The sequence below is a fragment of the Scyliorhinus canicula genome, chromosome 8, assembly GCF_902713615.1.
Source record: "Scyliorhinus canicula chromosome 8, sScyCan1.1, whole genome shotgun sequence".
Classification (NCBI taxonomy): Eukaryota; Metazoa; Chordata; class Chondrichthyes; order Carcharhiniformes; family Scyliorhinidae; genus Scyliorhinus; species Scyliorhinus canicula.
In genome coordinates this window covers 165,003,301-165,025,282 of record NC_052153.1, presented here as the reverse complement: position 1 = coordinate 165,025,282, position 21,982 = coordinate 165,003,301, and the positions used below count along the sequence as shown (strand labels likewise).

The 21,982-nt window shown below is 45.3% G+C and overlaps 1 protein-coding gene and 1 long non-coding RNA gene across 2 annotated transcripts in view; one reads left to right on the top strand and one right to left on the bottom strand.

Moving 5' to 3' along the window:
• The window catches only part of sorbs2b (sorbin and SH3 domain containing 2b), a 531,274-nt gene that overhangs the window by 350,571 nt on the left and 158,721 nt on the right, over positions 1-21,982 (bottom strand). The gene's annotated exons all lie outside the window — the stretch shown is intronic.
• Positions 9,733-21,982, top strand: part of LOC119970660 — a 74,871-nt gene continuing 62,621 nt past the window's right edge. Inside the window, exon 1 of the long non-coding RNA XR_005461653.1 lies at positions 9,733-9,973. This is a non-coding gene — a long non-coding RNA (uncharacterized LOC119970660). The remainder of the gene's footprint in view (positions 9,974-21,982) is intronic.

Below are 21,982 nucleotides of genomic sequence, written 5' to 3'. Positions count from 1 at the left end.
GCATTCTACCAGCGTCTGCGTGGGTTTCCTCCCACATCCAAAGATGTGCAGCTCAGGTGGACTGGCCATGCTAAATGGCCCCTTAGTGTCCAAAGATGTGCAGGTTTGGCGGGGCTATGGGGTTGCAAGGGATAGGGCGGAAGCCTGGGTGGGGTGCTCTTTCAGACTTGATGGGCTGAATAGCCTCCTTCTGCACTGTAGGGATTCTATGATTTTTGTACTCTTTGCAGTTTTGTTAAAACACAGGTTCAAATAACGATTTATGATTGGCATTTACCTCTTTTAATCTATAACCACAAGAAATGGCCAAAATGTCACAGCAGGTTAGAAATAATTAATAGTAACTGTTTGCTTTGACATAGGAAAGACAGGTACAGTTATAGTTTTGACTTTTTAGCTTTGTTGTATCCTTGACCAAAGTTCAACAATAAAAACTAAGCTGGCACAAATTCAAGAATGCAGTCTTCTGATGAACAGAGAAAGGAAAAAAAAGCTTTGTCCCACAATCACTGACATAAACAACTTGGCCCCAAAATCCTAGTCCACTCGGGGCAGAGCAGAATCTTCATCCATCCTTTTGAGGAAAACACAACTCCTTATTTGGTATTTTTGGGGCAGGATCATGATCATAATTAGGAGGTTCCCATGCACCCACTTACACTGGCAGCAGTTAGAGCTGCACACAGTCACCTTCCTAAGCCAAAGGCAATTTCAGGAACTCTCTTCTTCAGCTCCAAAGGGAGCTCTAAGTTTTAAAACCAAAGTTAAATGAGTTCTTCTATAACTGTTACTATTTACCGTATGACCATAGCATGGGAATATGGGGTGGTGTTAGTGCAATGTCTGATTTTTTTAATTGACTAATTGAGACAGTGTACCCGATAGCTAATTAACCAGCATACTCTATTTGCGATCAGCCCTGGCGTGGTTTTGAAAAATAAACATCTACTTTGAAGTCGCCGTAATCTAACCAGGTCGCAGCCTATATGAACATCCCCACTGGCCTACTGACAGTTTGACAGCACAAGTGATTGAATGGCGGAGCCGACTCGATGGGCTGAGTGGCCCAATTCTGCTCCTATGTCTTATGGCTTAAGTGTGAGGGTAAGTAAATGCCCCATTTCAATTCTGAATTTTGGATTCAGGCAGAGGGGAGTTAAATGTGAGGTCTGAATGCTATGAAATCACAAATGCACCCGTCAACTTTCTCAGTGACGGTTATTGTCCTTTTGGTCATCTTGTCCATTTCCTTTTGTAATGGTAGCTGGTTAATCGATAATGTTTTCTTACTTCAGCCCAGAATCATCAGGAACTCTTACAAACACCGCATTCACCCTTGAGACTTTCTTCACCGTGAGGTTATCTTTGTGGAGTGCCTGATCATGTTCGTCGGATACCCTTGAACCTTTCACAAACAACTGGCATTCCTGCAGTGCTATCACTGCTGTGACGTAGGCATCTACACACAGCAAAGTCCCACTGAAGAGTAACTAGGATAAATAACTGAGTTACCTGTTTATTGGCGGTGTTGGTTTTGAGAAGGAACATTTGCCAGCACACGAGAAGAAATCTCCGGTCCTCTTCACAAATGTGTCAGGGAGGTAGCCTGGTGTGAGCGTGGGAGCAGCTGTGTTTTCGCAAGCCCTGGTTCCACTTGTCTCTTAATCCTAACGCACATTCTATAATCATCTTTTTTGGGGCATATATGTCTTGAGCTGTGCCCCTGGTGGGAATTTGGTGGTGAAGAGTTGAGTTGAATCAGAGAGAATTCTCGTTTTTTTGCGGAGGTCGGAGGTGTCTGAGGTGGGGCCCACTTGCAGTTTAGCTGGTGAGCCTGGCGGAGCTGTGTGCATTGGGATGATGCCTGCTATTGCTAACGATGCTCTGAACGCTAATCTTGGCTTGGTAGAGCAGTTCTTTGATGCTCACTTTGATGCCAAGAATCCTTGTGAGAAGGTTAGATGGAGCACACTGTATCTGACCTTCGAGGCATGGGGTCGGGTGGAAGCCCCAATCATTGGTCTTCTGCTTTCCTGTTTGCATGAGGGGTTGAAGGTGGCAGGCCATGTCGAGTCATCCCCCCTGACCGGGCACTAGGTTTCTGGCTGCCTGGCATCGGTGCACCAGCGTGACGGAGGTGAGGATGCATAGAACATAGAACATAGAACGATACAGCGCAGTACAGGCCCTTCGGCCCTCGATGTTGCACCGACATGGAAAAAACTAAAGGCCATCTAACCTACACTATGCCCTTATCATCCATATGCTTATCCAATAAACTTTTAAATGCCCTCAATGTTGGCGAGTTCACTACTGTTGCAGGTAGGGCATTCCACGGCCTCACCACTCTTTGCGTAAAAAACCCACCTCTGACCTCTGTCCTATATCTATTACCCCTCAATTTAAGGCTATGTCCCCTCGTGCTAGCCACCTCCATCCGCGGGAGAAGGCTCTCGCTGTCCACCCTATCTAACCCTCTGATCATTTTGTATGCCTCTATTAAGTCACCTCTTAACCTTCTTCTCTCTAACAAAAACAACCTCAAGTCCATCAGCCTTTCCTCATACGATTTTCCCTCCATACCAGGCAACATCCTGGTAAATCTCTTCTGCACCCGTTCCAAGGCTTCCACGTCCTTCCTATAATGAGGCGACCAGAACTGTACGCAATACTCCAAATGCGGCCGTACTAGAGTTTTGTACAACTGCAACATGACCTCATGGCTCCGGAACTCAATCCCTCTACCAATAAAGGCCAACACACCATAGGCCTTCTTCACAACCCTATCAACCTGGGTGGCAACTTTCAGGGATCTATGTACATGGACACCGAGATCCTTCTGCTCATCCACACTACCAAGAATTTTACCATTAGCCAAATATTCCGCATTCCTGTTATTCTTTCCAAAGTGAATCACCTCACACTTCTCCACATTAAACTCCATTTGCCACCTCTCAGCCCAGCTCTGCAGCTTATCTATGTCACTCTGTAACCTGCAACATCCTTCCGCACTGTCTACAACTCCACCGACTTTAGTGTAGTCTGCAAATTTACTCACCCATCCTTCTGCGCCCTCCTCTAGGTCATTTATAAAAATGACAAACAGCAACGGCCCCAGAACAGATCCTTGTGGTACGCCACTCGTAACTGAACTCCATTCTGAACATTTCCCATCAACTACCACTCTCTGTCTTCTTTCAACTAGCCAATTTCTGATCCACATCTCTAAATCACCCTCAATCCCCAGCCTCCGTATTTTCTGCAATAGCCGACCGTGGGGAACCTTATCAAACGCTTTACTGAAATCCATATACACCACATCAACTGCTCTACCCTCGTCTACCTGTTCAGTCACCTTCTCAAAGAACTCGATAAGGTTTGTGAGGCATGACCTACCCTTCACAAAACCATGCTGATCGATGGACCTTTTCTGAGATCCTGAGTGTTATTTGACGATCCTGTCATGGCCTAGAGCTTCTCAAGCGATACAGATGGTGTTATTATTCTGCAGTTTATCAATAATCCTGGACCTTAACCCCTTGTGGTTATGATGCTGATTTCATGTTGTTGCCCTTTCTCTTGGCGAGGGTGTTTGATGTTTAAGCACGATGGCGAGGGTCATTTGTTATCCTGTTTCAGCAGAAGCCATACTGAATCTCTAATGTCTGATCCTTTGTTTTTAAGTGTGCTGTAACCCTTGCATCCACGAGGAAGGAATGCATTTTAGGCACCTCTTATCTCATTGATAGGGAAGATGAGTGGAGCCATGACGGAGTGATGGGTAATTGGTTGGTGCGATGGCGGATGGTAGGGTTGGATTACTCCTCACTTCAATTGAGGATAGCCGCCAGTTAGAGCTAATTGTATCAGGTTTTCATTTTGGGTTTTTTTTGCCGTTGCTTTGAATTTTCAGAATCTGTACTTGCCTCCTTTGAAGCTTTGTGCAGATCATGTATCCTGGACAGGACTGGGTCCTTCTGATTCTTTTTTGTGGTTGCCATTTTTAAGGCTATTGAGTAGGGGGAAATGAGTGGTGGCGCACACCAGGAAGGGGATGGTTAATCCTTGTTTGATTTGTTGAAGTGCGAGGTTGTTTGCTGGGTCTCTGCTTTGTCGAAGCCCTTCTTCAGTTTGGGCAGCCGGCTTGATGGGCGAGTTAGGCACCTTCTCCGGGTGCTCTCATACAGCGGTTCCCTGAATGTCCTCCTAATTGTGGTCGATTAGGAGGCAGTGTTTTCCCTCGGTTGAACCAGAGCGGCCCTGTCCCCTAATATCCTTCTTGCACGGGCATACAGTTCTAGTCTGTGACTAATGTTGTTGGGTTTACTCGGGCGTTCCTCCCTTAGCGAGGGGGAGGGGTCTTCTTTTCATTTGGGTGAGCGACGTGCTTTTATAAGCCTGTGTTGGTCGGTGGGTTAGTGCGCTGCCCTGGGTGTGGTTAGTGAAGTGCAGGACCAGGTGAGTGGTAGACCCTGGCGTGTGCTGGGAGTCTTTGGGTTATTGACTCCTTTGTATCAGGATATGGTGGACAAGGGCAGCACGGTGACACAGAGGTTAGCACTGCTGCCTACGGCATTGAGGACCCAAGTTCGAATCCCATACCTGGGTCACTGTCCGTGTGGAGTATGCACATTCTCCCCGTGTCTGCGTGGGTCTCACCTCCACAATTCAAAGATGTGCAGGGTAGGTGGATTGGCCACACTAAATTGCCCCTTAATTGGGAAAAAAATAATTGGGTACTCTAAATTTTATTTTAAAAGAGTATGCTGGACTAGGCCAGGTCCGCTGCTGTGATTGATATCCTGTTGCCCTCCTATGTTTGGGACATCTCTTCACAAAGGCACTTATTAGGGACATCCTGAGAGGCTGAGGAGTTTTGATGTGCTGAATATCCTTGGTTTGTTGACTCCTAAGTACACGAGCGCATGGGGTTTGATCCGGATCCTTTACTGTGGTTGATATCCTGATGCTCCCTTATGGTTGGGACATTCCCTTTATTGAACAAGCAGCATTTTCTCTTCCTCATCCTTGTGGGTGAGTGTGCTCTGGCCGAATACGAGTTTATGGTTGTATCTTGATCCTCTTTTATCCTGAGAACATTAGGTCCTGGTAGCTTTCCCCTTTTATCCTGTCCTGTTTAATGTGTCGGGAGACGCTGACTACACCGACCATAATCTGAATTTATAGTTGCTGACCCTCTCTATATAAAAATCTGGATTGATGATTGCTCTGCACTGTGCCTGAAGTTGGGGTTATGTGGAACATGTTAAATATCCTTCTACAACTCGCGATCTTGCGCATTTTCTTTTTCTATCATTGTAATGGTGGGGTTTGACAATCCATGATTGGCTCCTACAGGGGTACAGATGAGGCTAACATCTGGAGAGAGGAGGCGACAATGTGTCTTTGGTGCCTCTGGTGTTGCTGGAGTTGAGGCAGCTACGTTCTGATGTGCGCCCGAACATGGCGTGAAAAAGCTATCCTGAACTCAGGTGGTCGTTGCAAGCAGTCACCGTGTGGAAAGGTGCGCATAATTTTACCATGTTTTCATGGTCTTATCCTCCTCTCCCTTGTTCGCTGGTGGAGCATTTTAAAGCATCAAGTTGAGTATAATGACTGCACTGAGCCAGATATATTGCTGCTCTCCTGTTCCCCTCTGTACTCATATATATTGAGACTTGTTGTGCTGAGCTGTACCATTCCTGTGGTTTGGTCAGATTACTCAAAATGGCAAACTTCAATAAAAATACTTTTTTTTTTCCCCTATCCCTAGCGAGAGTACACAATGCATATAAAAATGTATGTTGGCACAGGAACTCAGACTCCTTGGGGTGGGGCGGAGTGGGGGGGGGGGGGCACAGTTGGCTGAATGGCTGGTGTAGTGCCAAGACAATAGGATTCAATCCCTGTTCCAGCTGGGATGGTTTGGAATCTGCCTTCTTTCTCTGCATGTCATGGAGTTGGTGGCACAGTGGGTCAGACCTGCCTTCGGGCAGTGAGTGCACTAAGTTAATGATTATGGTGATTAGGGGGTGGAAAATGTGGCTTTTTAGAAGAAGATGGGAATGCTATTTTTTCCCCTTGGATGATCCATTAGGTAAATAATCTTATGTCACTGGGGAGGATGTGGCAGCCCGGAAATTCTATCTTGTTCCAAGTGAAATTGTAAATATTTGTATAAAGAACATGTTAGAAATTCACTACAGAAAGCAAACCAGCAGAGATCCCCCCCCCCCCCCCCCCCCCCCCCTCAATGGAAAGGAATGCTCTTGGGGAGCTTAAAAATGTTGCCACGCTCCCAGAGGACCTCTTTGAGAGCTGACTGGTGGTGATTTAACCAGAGGGCCACCGCACTTCAGGCAAGGGGCAAGGTTGGAGAAGACAGGGCCTTCAAGAATAATCTCAGTCGGTATGGGAATTAAACTGTCGCCACTGACTCGCTCCGCATCACAAACTAGCCATCCAGCCAACTGAGCTAACTGACCCATCTAAAGCATTTGGAAATGTTTTTGCCCAGTTTCTCTTCAGGGAGTATTAGGGTGAGAATAATGTGAGGCAGGGGAGAAAAGCGGCTCCCAGTTTTATGTAGGTGTTGTAGCCTACAGCGAATAGATTTCCAAGAATTCCTCATCTGTTTTGGATGATTAAAATATCAGTCTTGGAGTGAAATTAAAGATTCTTTGTCTAGGTCACTTAGCATGACCTCCTTATGGACAGAAACTGAAATTGTGATAAATAATCATGAACCTTTGGCAGAAACATATTTTTTGGCTTTCATCTACCCTAACTTATCAGGGTGACAGAAAGGTCTGATCAGGAGGCTCCAATTTGACGAAAAGGAAGGAGATATTATCAGAGCCACAGGACAACAATCCTCGACAGATCGCAAAAGAAACAATTCTGGTGGGGGTTTTTTCCCCAGATTGTTATTTTAGTATAAACCTTTTTCAAATATCAGAAGTTGGAGCACGCTAATGTGCGACTATGAATAATCTTGCCACAACAAAAATTCAAGATCAGAAGCAAATCCTCCGTATGAAGACTGTAGTTTGTGACAATGCATAAAGCATGCTTTACTGAGAAAGGAAAATTCTCTATAAAACTATAACTATTGAAAGACTGGCCAGCAAATACCATCCTGTGATGAAAGTTAAGCAATGTCTGGCTACCTTCATAACTCTATGGGGGAAATATATACTTTACTGACCACAAATTAGTGGCCGTGGCATTCACTACTCTCCCAAAACCAGTAGAACTGCCACAAAAATCTTACTGATGGCAAGAGCAGCAGATTTGAAAACAAAACAGGGCTCTAAACACTGTCGCGGAGTAAAGATATTGGGTGTCAGCGCACTGAAATGTACAGTCAAATTCTCAATAATGACACTGCACTGATGATATATACGCTAACATATATATTGCACTTATTCCCTACACAAGACAATCTGCTGGAGGTGGCACTAATACAATTGCATTCTCAGTCAAAAGGGGGAATCAAAACAAGTCTTACTGAATGATCTTTGTTCACCCTTGCATTACAGAATTTAATATTTTCCCCCACTCCAGGTGTAAGAAATATATCTCGAGGACATTTCACAAAAGCACACACCTACAGAAACAGAACGAGGAAAGCTGCATCCTACATTTCAAGACAATTCCCCTTTGTCACCATGACACTTACTGAACGCTTCCACACCACTCGGGCTGCATGGAAAATGGATATTAATGGGAAGGAATTAGCTGAGGAAGTGATTATTTTCCGGTGGCCCGAGAGTAAATATTAAAAAACGGCTTCACCAGTTAATGATGCCTGTGGTGGGGAAGCAAATAGACATTGGAGTTTGTGCAGATCTTTTTGAAACTGGCCAAGAATAACGCCAAACGCCCTTTTCTCACTCCCCCCGGCTCTTTGCACGGCTGGATTGAATGAGCATCGTGGTGCCATTATATAAATGTAATCTCACACTGATCTGAGGTTCATGTAAATAATCCCTCCGGACGCCGGGGACACAAATGTTGCTGCGTTTATCATTCATTACCCCCCATTTGATGATTGATTTTTTTTTTACACACAGCGAACAAAAAAAAAACGATCATAAAAAAACCCCCAAAGATCAGTCCAAACTTGTCAAGACGTTTATACAGTTTTCTTTTGTTTGAAATGGACAGTTTTAAATTTTTGATGAGGGGTTGTCTTTCTCTGGGAATTCTGACGGCCGCTCACTCCGACTGTTTCAGCAGTAAGGCGAGAATGGGGCACACATATCGTTTATACATTAATGCTGGCTGGCAACCTTATTATCTTCGGGGTGGATTGGTTCTCGGCAGGAACACTTGCACACTCCGGTAGCCCCCTAAAATCGCATTTGTGCGCCCAATGTCCTTTCCCTGTCAGTTTCACATGGGGGAGGGGGGGGGGTGGAATATACATTGTAATTTCACCTTACCTTCAACGAGAGAGAGAGACGAGCTGAGCACCGGATTGACCAGGTTTAACTCAAGTGGCTTCACAGCAGATGTCCCAAAAGCAATCAGCCTGGTCGGAAGCAGCATGTAAAAAAACCAGAGTGACTGCAGCCTATATGGAGCCCAGATAAATCACACACCTGCTTCTTCAGTGGAGTCTGTCCAAATAAAGCAGCAGAAAATGTACATAAACAGTGTCAGTGTGGGGCTGCACCCTTCTACTTGCTCAGCATTTGCAGACAACAGTTACACTGTTAAGGTAACATTACAGCAAAACGCTCCTTTACCACACAAAACACTGCCTGTGTTTCCCTGATAGCAGATGCGTGGGATGTCCCTTTGCACTCCAGATTTTTTTTTCCCAAAATTAGTTCAGAGGCAACAGTTAACAGCCTGGTAGTCAAGCATCAGTGAGGTGGCATTCTGAGACACAATAATCATCTGGGGTGCAGGACTTTCTCTCTCTCTCCTCAGCCGCTGATTTTATTGCTGGATAAAGCAGAGCATTATCCCAGTGTGCTCCCATAACCAAAATGGCTGGTCCTTTTCAGCAATGCTGCAGAAAGCCCATTGGTTTACCATTAGCTTTTTTGTAACCATGGCAACAAGCAACAGCGGGATTTGTGCTGCAAGCATGGTAGATCATGTGCAGGTCAATGGAAAGAATAGAATAGCAGATACTCTGTAGCTTTAAAAAAAAATCGAAATGCAGGGCAATGCGCGGCTCAAACCTGGCCATACAATCCACTGCATCAGCAAACTTCACATTTGTGACGACAATTATACAGCATAAACCATCACCGAAATACTTTACTACTGGTGATGCGAGTACTGCTTGTAGATAAACCTATCAAATGCCATCGCTGTTACTGAGGATGGTGCAATGCAATTTATTAATAGATAGCAATGCAAGTCTTATAGTTCAACAACAATAAAATATTGTGACAATTTTTATTTTACAAATACGTCTTATTTCTTTATGTTCTGGTAAAATTACGAATCTGTCAAAATAATTACGGGGAGGTTTTAATATATATAATTATGATAAACACTTCACCCAATTAGTCATGATTTTTTTTCCAACAATATGTCTGAAATATAATTTCACTCTCTAACCTTTACATCATCGCGAGAAAATTATTTAACCACACCCTTGTCGTTAGCAGGAGCTATAACGAGGTAGATTGCTCATTTCGAGGGAAGGTCTCCTTCGCTGAACAAAGGCTTCCTCCGCCCCACCGTGAGTTCAGTTCGGACAATAGTCACATACGCCTGCAGCCAGGAGAATTTTCACTGGCATGCCAATGGATTGTTATTGTAATACCGCACAGGACTTCCTCCCATTTAGTTTACATGTCATGCTTTACACTGGACTAAAGTGGGATTGTGTGGTGGTGTTTAATCACCGCTGCCTCCATTTGAAAGAAAAATCTACATTTTGAGCTTCAAAAGCATCCCAGTAATCTAAAACCTGAAACAAGACAACAACGCAGCTGTATGGAATAAGGTACAACTTGATGAAAATATATAGTGCGACTTTAGCAAATGACTGACTAGTATCATATTTATTTATATCAAGGCACAACTAAAAGGCAATACTTCCAATTTAGCCAGATAAATGCTCCAATTGCCACAATGGAATTAATGAGAGTGGAGGAAAATGAGAACAATGAAAAGCCACTTGGCCAATGTATAAAGTACATTCCACAACATCATGGGGCTGGTTTAGCACAGTGGGCTAAACAGCTGGCTTGTAATGCACACCAAGGGAGCAGCGCGGGTTCAATTCCCGTACCGGTTCCCCGAACAGGCGCCGGAATGTGGCGACTAGGGGTTTTTAACAGTAACTACAGTGAAGATAAGCGTTTATTATTATTATAGACTCTACACCATCTAACCAGCAAAGAGAAACTAAGAATCATGGAATGGTTACAGCACAGAAGGAGGCCATTTGGTCCATTGTGTCAGTGCCAGCTTTTTGCAAGAGCAAATTTCCTAATCCCACCACACTGTCTTTTCACCTTGCCTGCAATCAATTTCTCTACAGATAATTATCAAATTCTTGTTTCAAAGTCCGGACTGAATCTGTCTCCATCATACTTCCAGATAGTGCATTCCAGATCCTAGCCACTCACTGTGTAAAAATGTTCCTCCTTATATTGCCCTTGTTTTTTTTACCATTTCCCATTGAATCATTGCCCTCCAGTCCTTTTGCCAATGGCAGCGATTTATCCCTGTCCACTTTGTTCAAATCCTTCATGATCGTGAGCGGCTCTATCAAATTTCTTCTCAGCTTTCTTTTCTCTAAGGGGGATTGGTCCCAGCTTCTCCAATCCATCTCTGCAACTGAAATCTTTCATCCTTTGCACCATTCTCATAAACCATTTCTACCCTCTGTTATGCTTTCACAATCTTCCCAAAGTGAGCCGCTCAGAGTTGGACACAATATTCTAATACGGCTGCAAATCTTACACCTAACTCCAAGGGTAAAGTTAAAGATTTACCAATAGTCGTCAGAATATTCATAGAAATCCATAAATCCCTATAGTGCAGAAGGAGGCCATTCTGGCCATCAAATCTACACTGACCCTCTGAAAGAGTTCCTTCCCTCAGCCTACTTCCTGTCCCATCCTTGTAACCTCACCTAGCCTGCATAACTTTGGATACTAAGGGGAAATTTTAGCATGACCAATCCATTGAACTGGCACATCTTTGGACTATGGGAGGAAACCAGAGCACTGGGAGGAAACCTAAGCAGACACAGGTAGAATGTGCAAATTCCACACACCCCAGTGGCCCAAGGCTGGAATTGAACCCGGGTCCCTGGCGATGTGAGGCAGCAGTGCGGACCACTGTGGCAAGTAAAAGCAAATTACTGCAGATGCTGGAATCTGAAGCTAAAATAGAAAATATTGGACAATCTCAGCAGGTCTGACAGCATCTGTGGAGAGTGAAGGGAGCTAACATTTTAAGTCTGGCTGAGTCTTTGTCAAAGCTGGAGAGATCTGGAAATAGGGTCGGATTTATACTGTTGTTGGGGCGGGTGGGGGGGGGGGGGGGGTGGGGGGTGCGTGGAGCCATGGGTTGGATAGGGAGCCGGTGATAGATGGAGATTGCCATAGATGATATGGACAGAAAGACAAAAGGAAAGACTTTCCTTGGGGTGATTAAGGCTAAGAAGGGTGTTGATGGCAACACATAAAGAGATTAGAATTTGTGAGTGGCAGAACAAAGATGAACAGTGTGTCAACGGACAACTAGGAATAGGAACGGGAATAGAAGGCCCAAGTGGGATGAGGGGAGAGGGGACAATGGTGAGGCCAAACAGATCAATGGAAGAAATAAAAATAAATAGATAGAAATAAAAAATGGGATGAAGGTGGAGGAGAGAGAATATCGTGTTCAGTGCCCTTCCTTGTGTAGCACTGAGTCACGCAGTGCAACAACCACACATACAAGGAACGCCATGTCAGTTTGAGAATATGAATTGGTTTTAAATATCTCGAAATAAAAAAAGTGGGCATTATGAAAAATGACCACAGAGCTGTCAAACTGTCATAAAAACTCAACGAGTTCACAAATGTCCTTTAGGGAAGGAACCCTATTTGACCTGGCTGTCTATGATCTAAAACTCATACCAATGTGGTTGATTCTTCACCACCCTGTGAAGGTGTCTACTAAGCCTTACAGATATACCGGGGCAAGTAGAGCTCGGCAGTAAATGGCACCTTTACACTGATGTTGACATCTCAAGAATGAATAAATACAGAACCCAAGTTATTTTTAAGTACTGCGCACTTGTGATCAGGAAAAATAACACCAAGGCTTTATTTTGCACTTACTATGCAGTGACATTGGGTTCAGCTCATGTTGATAAATGTGTTAAACTGCCTGGTCACATATTACACATTGTGGTCCACAGTGAAACAAATGGAGAGGGATCGTGTCCCCTAACATCTACTCCTTCTGTCTTCAAATCATTACCACATGGAATCATGTGCAGCACAGAAGGAGGTCATTCAGCCCATTGTTGGACCAAAATTATCCTCACAGACAGTTCCTGCCCCAGAGCTCTACAAATGTTACCTCATCAGTGTGTCCCGGTTACCACACTTGAAGGATGAGTTTAAAATACAGACCGTTCTTCTCTGCCAGCATCATAACTGTCTTACACAGAATTACACAGAATTTACAGTGCAGAAGGAGGCCATTCGGCCCATCGAGTCTGCACTGGCTCCTGGAAAGAGCACCCTACCCAAGGTTAACACCTCCACCCTATCCCCATAACCCAGTAACCCCACCCAACACTAAGGGTAATTTTGGACACTAAGGGCAATTTATCACGGCCAATCCACCTAACCCGCACATCTTTGGACTGTGGGAGGAAACCAGAGCACCCGGAGGAAACCCACGCACACACGGGGAGGATGTGCAGACTCCGCACAGACAGTGACCCAAGCCGGAATCGAACCTGGGACCCTGGAGCTGTGAAGCGATTGTGCTATCCTTAATGCTACCGTGCTGCCTCTTCTGCTACACTTACAGTTTGCAATGTATTTACTTTTAAAGATGTTCATCCAAACAAACAGCTATTACTGCCTGCTGCTTCTCAGTGTTCTCTCACTAGTATTAAAAGAAAATGAGAACATCAGCACATCAGAGAACATCAGAGGTCCAGCTTAAGGATATTTGCATATTCCAGTTGTTTATGATTGTGTTCAGTTTTAGATCAGATGCCATCAAAACCAAAAGCAAATATTTTCTGCCGTTCTGCCAAAAAGGTGGTAGAGATTGCCTCAAACCTATGTTTCCGATAGAGTCTCAAAAAAGATGCACCCAAAACATAATAAGAAGGTACTAGGAGCAGGGATGGCAATGTCTCCTCTAATCTCTTCTGCCATTCAGATCATGGCTGATCTTCCTGCTCAGTTAAATGGCAGAAAATCCTGCCCCAGCTGGAACTTCTTTGGGGCTGTCACCAAAAACAAACACGTACAGGAGGAAAGCTCAGCTTGAAGATGCAGTTTGACTGGTGAATGTTTATATTGCATTCTTTGCATGGATTCAGCATTGAATTCATGCCAATCAACAGAGAATGTGCAGTGAATTCAGCCTGGATTCAATTTAATATCAACCAAAATGGTTCCTAGACTCCTTGAAAACTGTTTGCATTGAGGTTTTAACTATTGGTCATGCTCCCTTCCTTACTGTGCGAGGTTGAAATATGGACAACATAAAAGAGGCACCTCAAAGTACCATCAATGCTTCTGCAGAAAATCATCAGCTGATTCTCCGTTCCTGAGACTAAGTGTTGACGCTGGGGCAGGATTCGTGGACTTCCACAACAGCAAAACTGCCGCCGCATTTGGACCGATTCAGCAACTATAGAGAGGCTAGCACCGGCGCCACATGGAACACAATCGATTCCAATGAGAAATGGTGCCGGATTCATCAGATTCGCGATTGACACTCAGGAGGCCGACAAGCTGCAGCCGCATATACACATCTCACTCCCTACCCAAACTATCCCAGCCAACAAGATGGCACTGGTTGCGCTGGAGCACGCGCATGCAGCTGATGGGTTGGCTGGGGATGGAGGGGGGTAGCCTTGGGGGAACACTCATCCGGCCCGTGGCCCTAAGTTTACAGTGGGCAGTCAGCAGCGTGTGCAGCTGTATGGCTGCCTTGCCGGCTGCGGCAATGGTTTTCCGTGCCATCCACTCCGACGCCACAACCCACCTCCTGGCCACTCCCCGCTACTCCCCCGGACCTGGCAGAGGCTCCCCGGCAGCGGCTCAACTGTCAGCAAACTGTGATGATGTTGGACACTTTCCGTACCCCCTCATCAGCCATGGCACCTGTTTCACGATTTTTAAAAGCACAAGTGAGCCTCGCCATCGGGAATTCGTTCCACTGGAGGCAGAGAAATGCGGAGGCGCTGGAGAATACCGGGTCGGGCCGGCTAATGATTGCCAATGGCGTTTATTGTACGAGCTTCTTTAACACATTGACGTCGCTGTGAAGGTGACGGAAAATTGCGATTTGGCGTGAAATCTGTGCGCACCGTGATTTTGGTGTCGGGACCGATTCTCCGCCCAATCACGTTTCCCGATTCCAGCTTCAGCTAAGGAGAATTCCACCCCTTAGATATTAAGTGGGAGGACGGATTTACTAACATCAATGTCGTCTCACAAATAGGTACCACAGGCGTTAAGGTTATGATCATCTGCGATCTGCTTCGTTGGGATGGTCATATGGTTCGATATCAGTTACCATGGTTCCCAAAGCAAATCTTCTTCTCTCAGCTTAATCAGGGCAGGTAAACCAGAGGACTGAAGAAGCGCTTCAATGATGTGCTGAATGTCACCACGAAACAATACAACACCTTAACTCCTGGGAGACCATCACCTTGGGCCAAACCAGATGGCGGCAGGGTCTGTGGGAAGGATCCCAGCATGTCTAGACCCGACGATGACAAAATGAAGAGGAAAAGCGAGAGTGGCCATAACCCAAACTGATAATACATGGCCAGACATCCCACATGGCACCAAATGCCCCACATGCTTTAAAATCTGCTAGATCCTGAATTGGACACATCATCCATCTCTCGAGTCATGGAAGATAATCATTGTTGAGGGATAGCCAATATTATATTGCTTTTTATTTTAGCAAAGAGCCATTTGATAGCATTGAAAATGTAAGGAACACTTGAAGGCTTGAACATGAATGTAAAGTCTGTTTCCAAGGGTGTGTTTTACCTTACCAAGTAAAGATGCACAGCCAGCAGTATAACTCAAGGTCAGTCTCTGAATTACTCCGCAGAGGCAGCAGTTTCAAAAGCAACATCTGCAGTACACCAACACAAGTTCAATTGGATTTGGTACAAAGTGCCAAGGGGGGCAGGCAGTGGTCACTGATAATTTTAATTCCCTGAGTGAGGTACAATGTGGCAGGGAAAGCTCTTGTAGAAAGATGAGCTGAGACTCGACATCTACAGAAACCAGCTTCTCTGCTGGGGTCACAACCTCTCCAGTTGGGTTTGGAATTTGACCCCGATGAATTCTATGCCCGAAGAAGGACACAGTTGAAATACTTCAGGAACAATAAAAGGGCCAGTTACTGAAGGAATGTTATGTCTGCCACTTGGAGCTGTCTGACTCTATCATGTGTAAAATAAAATCTGGGTTATTACAAATAGAAAACTAGACTTGTTCCTCGACTGAGAACTATGTGGGGGTCAAAAGGATTAAAATTGAGCAGTGGACTGAAACAGAGACATTGAAAGCAGAATGGTCATGGAGAGATACATACAATGGCTCATATAGTTGAAGACTAGTTTGTGAATAGAATGGAATGTTAAGGACCTGGTGCATCCAACTTCTACAAAATAGTTTGTTGTGGCTTGTCTGGGTTTAACACAGAACTCAAAATAAATTCATAAATTTTGAAATATGAGGAAACATTTGCACAATTTAACTGCTTTATAAAGAAAGTAATAATATAACCAAAGTGGGTAAATAAATATTGAGGGAAAAATTTGTGCATGATTGTTTAATGTGAATGGTCGGAATTTATTTCTGAACGATGCCTTTATTTTAGTGCGTTTTGATCAATTTTAAAAACAATAACATATAAAGTTATGCCCATCCTGAAAAACTGAATGATTTTTTTCTCAATCTCTGAACATTTTTGCTAAAAAGATGACACATAGTCCAATGTGGCCAGATTTTTAAAAAAGTTTCTCAAAACAGAAGGGATCCAATCCAAGCATTAACTCTGTTCCTCTCTTCACAGGTGCTGCCTGACCCGCTGAGTATTTCCAGAATTTTCTGTTCTTATTTCAGATTTCTGGCATTTTTCTCTCTGTCAGAGGCTGTTTACTGCAGTTCAAAGACCTTGGGCTGGATTCTCCACCCCGCCGCGCCACATTTCTGCCCCAACTCGCCGGCGGGATTCTCTGTTATGCCGGCCGGTCAATGGGGGTTTCACATTGTGCTGCAGCCCCACGCTGTTAGGAATCCCTGGGCGTCAGCATAACGGAGAATCCCACCTCCACTGCGGGACTTTCCGTTGGTGGGATCCCACGCACCGCAGACGCCCCCCCCCCTCCTGAAACAACCACCCCCCCCCCCCCCCCCCCGTTTCCTGACGGCGTGGGGTGGTCCACAATGGGGAAATCCCATTGGCCGACTGCCGGAACAGAGAAACCCCATTGGCTGGCAGCGGGGGTGGGGGGTGGGTGGGTGAGTGGGTGGGGGGTGGCACTCCGCGCTGGAAATCAGGTCTGGCGGGATGGAGATCCCACCTATTATGAATGGTTCCTTTATGTTGGATGTAATTGTTGACAAGTGGAATGGAGAAGTGGAAATGGATTAACTGATTTCTTACTATTCTGCGAAGTGTAATTAACTTGTCAGAGCCTATGTTCAATATACTGGGGTTGAAATTGTGTAGTCCCTTGCGTTTCATATTTCCCTGTGTCCTGAGGAAAGCAAAATTACAGTTATGAATGTTTTTGTTATTGACATGGTTGGGGAATCAGTTTTAGCTTGATATACAACACTACAAAACCTTGAACATTTGCGCTCTAGAATCCTTTTTAAGTTGCCTGGGTTCTTAAACTCGAATCCTGATATTGCATGTTTGCAGATTCCCTTCGTATCCAGTCAATGCCCTGCGAGTCTGGGAACAGTCTTGTTTCTTGCTTCCTTGAGGAAGTTGAGGAAGGAGATCCTTCTGGTATTAGCATTGCAGAGGAGGAAGTCAGCTTCCTGAGAGATTTAATCTCTTGGTGACCTGGACCTCTCAAATTAATTAACTTTCTCGACTTAAACAACTCCAACTCTGAAATAAATTGTTCTGACTCCGGTGCCATTACCGAAAGTCAGAATCCCCTCGAGTAATTGGCTTTGAGGGTGACTTCCGGTGGCGGCAATTGAGTGAAAGGTTGCACATTTGTCAGCTCCCGCTCTCGGTGGTCTTTTTGTGGCTTTTAAGCTGGATTTCCATAGGAATTCCCCAGAATAAAGGTGTAAAACCGAGAGGAGAAGGAGGTGACCCCTAGTTTATGGAGCTGCGCCCAAGGACAAATCAAAAAAGGAACAATCAAAAGTTGGCTGGGAGCGAGGACCAGAGTTTGAAGGAGGCAATGCCGGGTAAGCAGGGTTTGACCTCGCCAGCTCAATGGTCGACGGACCAATTGGTGGACTTCTTGACTGAGAAGTGCATTCAACATCACAAGGAATGTGCGGAGGACCTGGATCTTAAACCTTGACTGTGGAGAACTGAGTTTGAACTTATGCGTTGCCCTTTTAAAAATCTTAGTCTTTTAACTCAGTAATTTAAGTTGCGATGTTTGAAAAGCTGTTTGAGTTTTTACATGTATAATTCCCTTTTCTTTGTCCGGGCTTTTCTATTTGGTCCTGCTTGAAGGTGTTAGAATAGATAAGATTTTGTTAAGGGAGGAGGGGTGGGCCTCTGTGCTTGGACCTTAGGAGGGATTGTTTGTGCTTTGTGCCATTGTTTTGGGAACTTATACTAAGAGTGGGGAGGAGGGGAACCAGCAGGTGGTAGGATGCTAGGCGCCGGGGGCGGGAGCTACCAGGCCAGCTGGGAGGGCTAGCTCATGGAAGCAAAGTGGGGGTGAACTGAAGATTAACGTAGTGAGGGGGGGGGGGGCTGCTGATGAGGAGGGCCTTTTAGGAGGTTGGAGGACGAGTGTAGATGACGGTAGCTGCCGAGGGGTGGACCAGGTGAGGTGCGGGACATGGGCCAAGGGCTGGCCTAGGAAAGGTCACGGCTGATCAACAGGGGAGCGGGGAGGGTCTCCCCCGACCAGACTGGTGACGTGGAATGTTTGTGGACTGAATGGGCCTATACAATCCACAGCTCTCCAGATCTTCAAAATGAGAGAGAGAGATCGATGCCTATGATAGCGAGCTCCTTAGACTTGTTAAAGGCCTTATCCAGGAGCAGCCCCAGTAACGCAGAAAACTATTTATAAAACTCGACTGGGTATCCATCAGGTCCCGGGCCTTACCTGATTGCATCGCCCCCAACCCGTTTATCACCTCCCTGAGCCCAATTGGGCCCCCCAGGCATTCCACCAGCTCCTCATCTACCTTTGGGAACTCTAGCCTCTCCAAAAATTGCTTCATACCCTCCTCCCCGGCTGGGGGTTCCGATTCATAGAGTCAACTATAGAATTTGCGAAACACATCATTTATCACCCCCGGGTCCACCACTATCTTCCCCCTCGTATCCTTTACTTTCCCAATTTCTCTCGCCGTCTCCTGTTTCCTCAGTTGGTGTGCTAACATCCTACTGGCTTTCTTCCCATATTCGTACACCACCCCTTTTACCTGCCTCAGCTGCCCTTCTGCCTTACCTGTGGACAGGAGTCCAAATTCCATTTGGATTCTCTGACGCTCCTTCAGGAGCTCCTCATTCGGAGACTTCGCCTACCTCCTGTCCACCTGTAATGTTTCACCTACCAGGCTGCCCAATTCCACCCGTTCACTCTTCTCCCTGTGGGCCCAAATCAAAATAAATTGCCCTCTGTTAACTGCCTTCAATGCTTCCCAAGCCACCCCTGCCACGGTCTCTCCCGTGTCATTGCTCTTTATATACCCCCAAATGGCCTCCCTCACCCGCTCACAAATCTCATCCTCTGCTAACAGCCCTACATCTAACCTCCACTGTGGACGCTGGGTCTTTCCTGTGCTTACCCGTAGATCTGTCCAGTGTGGAGTGTGGTCCGACACCACGATTGCTGAATACGTCAGCAGTAAGGGGGGGGGGGGGAGAAAAGGGGGGGTGGGGGAGAGGAAAATGGGAGGCATGGTAGTGTAAGACAAGGACAGGGAACTCAGTACACAGGTAACTAGGAAATAGGGCAGGGGTAGTAGGGGACGTTGTTTTTAGGTATTTTGCGTGCGTCAGCCCGCACGGTTGTTTAGGAAATGTTAAGGTGTTAAACTGTAAACTAGGCATTGCCAAACTCGGGGCGCGACCCGCGGGTGGGTCACGGGTGGGTGTCGGGAGGGTCACGGAGCCATCCGTCGCGGCGCTCCCGATCGCGCAAATCTGTGCGCAACAGCTGCAGCAGCCGGATGTTAATAACGCCGGCTGCAAGGTGCCTTCAAAATGGCCGTGAACATGTAAAAAAAATGCGCCCCAATGTGCATGCGTGCCAGATCATCAGCATGCATGGGCAAAACTATGCGCATGTGCACCGATGATCAGGCACGCATGCGCTGCGCGGCCGCTTTTTAAAAAATGGTCGCAGCTTTTTGTTTTGCAAGTTCAGCGGGATTTTATTCATTTTATTCATTTATTTTATTCATTTAATTATTATTTTTTTCATTTATTTTATTCATTTTTTTCACAAGTTCGGAGGGGTTTAGTTGCTAAAATTTTACGGAAAAAAATGCAGAACTTTGGACAGATGGAGACTCCATACTTTCCGACACCGCAAGGCTACCCCTTCATCCAACAGATTCCATTGACTGAGCGTGTACGAGGGCCAAAGGGACCCAAAACCATTTCCTCCATTTTTATCAGCAGCAAACAAGTTAAGAGAAAATGGTGGGTCGCGCAGGTCAGCGGGCGTGGGTCGCGAAGGTTGGCCGGTTGGTAAAAATGGGTCCCCGGAAAAAAAAGTTTGAAGAAGACTGCTCTAAATTTATAAAAAAAAGAAGTTGTGTAATTGGCAAACAAGGAAGTGGCTGAGAAAGGGGGCAATTGGAGAGGAGATTGCGCTAGAGTGAAATGTCGGTCCAGTTTGTTATCGGGTTCATGTGGTAAGTTCAGGAAGCTTTTACAAAGTTTAAATTTAGCTTATGAGTCAAACTCTAATGTAGAAATTTCAAACTTCCAGTTAGTTAAATAGTGTAGTTAAACCAGGGAGCTGCCTGGCAATTATCTGTTAATCAGCTGAAAACAGCCTGTTGAACCTGTGTTAATTGTTACAGCAGGAAGATGAGTTAGCTCGTGAGCCATCAGAGTCTATTATCCAAGCAGACAAGTTTTCAAACAGCATGGATAGGAGACTACTTGAATGAATAAATAGTTGGGAATTAAGTTCACAAGGGAATTCAGTGCAGTGGGGGAAAGACGTGCTCCTTTATCCACCTTTTTCAAGACTCCATTAGATGCAGAAGACACGAGATCCTTCTCAGAAATAAAGGGTAAACTGGAAGCAGCAATGAGAGCTTGAATAGATAATAATGTTAGTTGTGAACTTACAAAACTCTGGAAGATTTTGGAAAGGTCCCAGCGGATTTGGAAAATAGCTAATGTAACACCTCGATTCAAGAAAAGAGAGAAACAGAAAGCAGGAAACTATTGGCCAGCAGCCTGCCAAAGCGGGATTTCCTTCCGAGGTTAGATGTCCCGCCTGCTGACAGTCATTAGAGCATGTAATGGCTGGCGGCTTGTCGGAGTCAGCGGGGGATGCATTCCCTGCCAACTCTCTGGATGGCGGGGTCAAGCTATCGTCCTAGCTCTCTGAACATTGCCACTTATTTCTTTTTTTTTCCCAATGAAGGGGCAATTTAGCATGGCCAATCCACCGACCCTGCACATCATTGTGTTTTGGGGGTGAGACCCACGCAGACATGGGGAGAATGTGCAAACACCATACGGACAGTGACCCGGGGCCGCGATCGAACCTGGGTCCTCGGCGCCATAAGGCAGCAGCGCTAACCACTGCATCACCGTGCCGCTGTAGCTCCCCTCCATGCTACCCAGCTTGCCTGCATATTCCTGTGTTGCTATTATCCCCTTTAAGCAGCAAGTTTTCTAAACTGCCCAATTAAAAGTTACTTTTTGTCCTGAAATCATAATCGGGTAGAAATTGGGAAAATGCTGGTCATTCTCCATAATTGATGTATCACAATTATGTGATGTGAGTTTGTGATATATTATTACGGTGGGGTTACATACCACAGTACACTGATATGCCAGAATGTTTTACATAATTCTATATCTAAATAAACTCTGATTCACTAAAGCAATAATCTGGTTAAACTACAGATCATATTTATGTGTTTTACATGCTTCAGCACAGATCACTATTCCTCGTTTATATTTTTACTGTTTAAACATAACAAACCTTCAATATTATTTTAATTTTTATGGAAGGACATTTGTCAATAAATCAACATGAAAGCTAAACTGAAGCTTCAGTGAATAGGTGTACGATCTGGCACATATACAATAGGCCAAGGTATAATCCCCAATCTGTGCAGTGGTGATGTCTGCATAAACTGAAGTCAAATGCCTCCATGTGTCTCAAGACTAGAAAGCAGACTGCTTAAACTGGAGAAGGTAAAAGGAGATTCAATCAGGATTCTTTTAAATTGTGAAGGGTTTCCGGAAGAAAAGCTTATTGCCTCTGGGGCTCCAATGATGAGAGGTTGTTAATTTATAATTCACACAGAGAGACGAGGGAGGCTGGTGTGTGGAATCCTTAGCCATAGGGAGTCTTTAAGGGCGATATTATTACATCCATTAA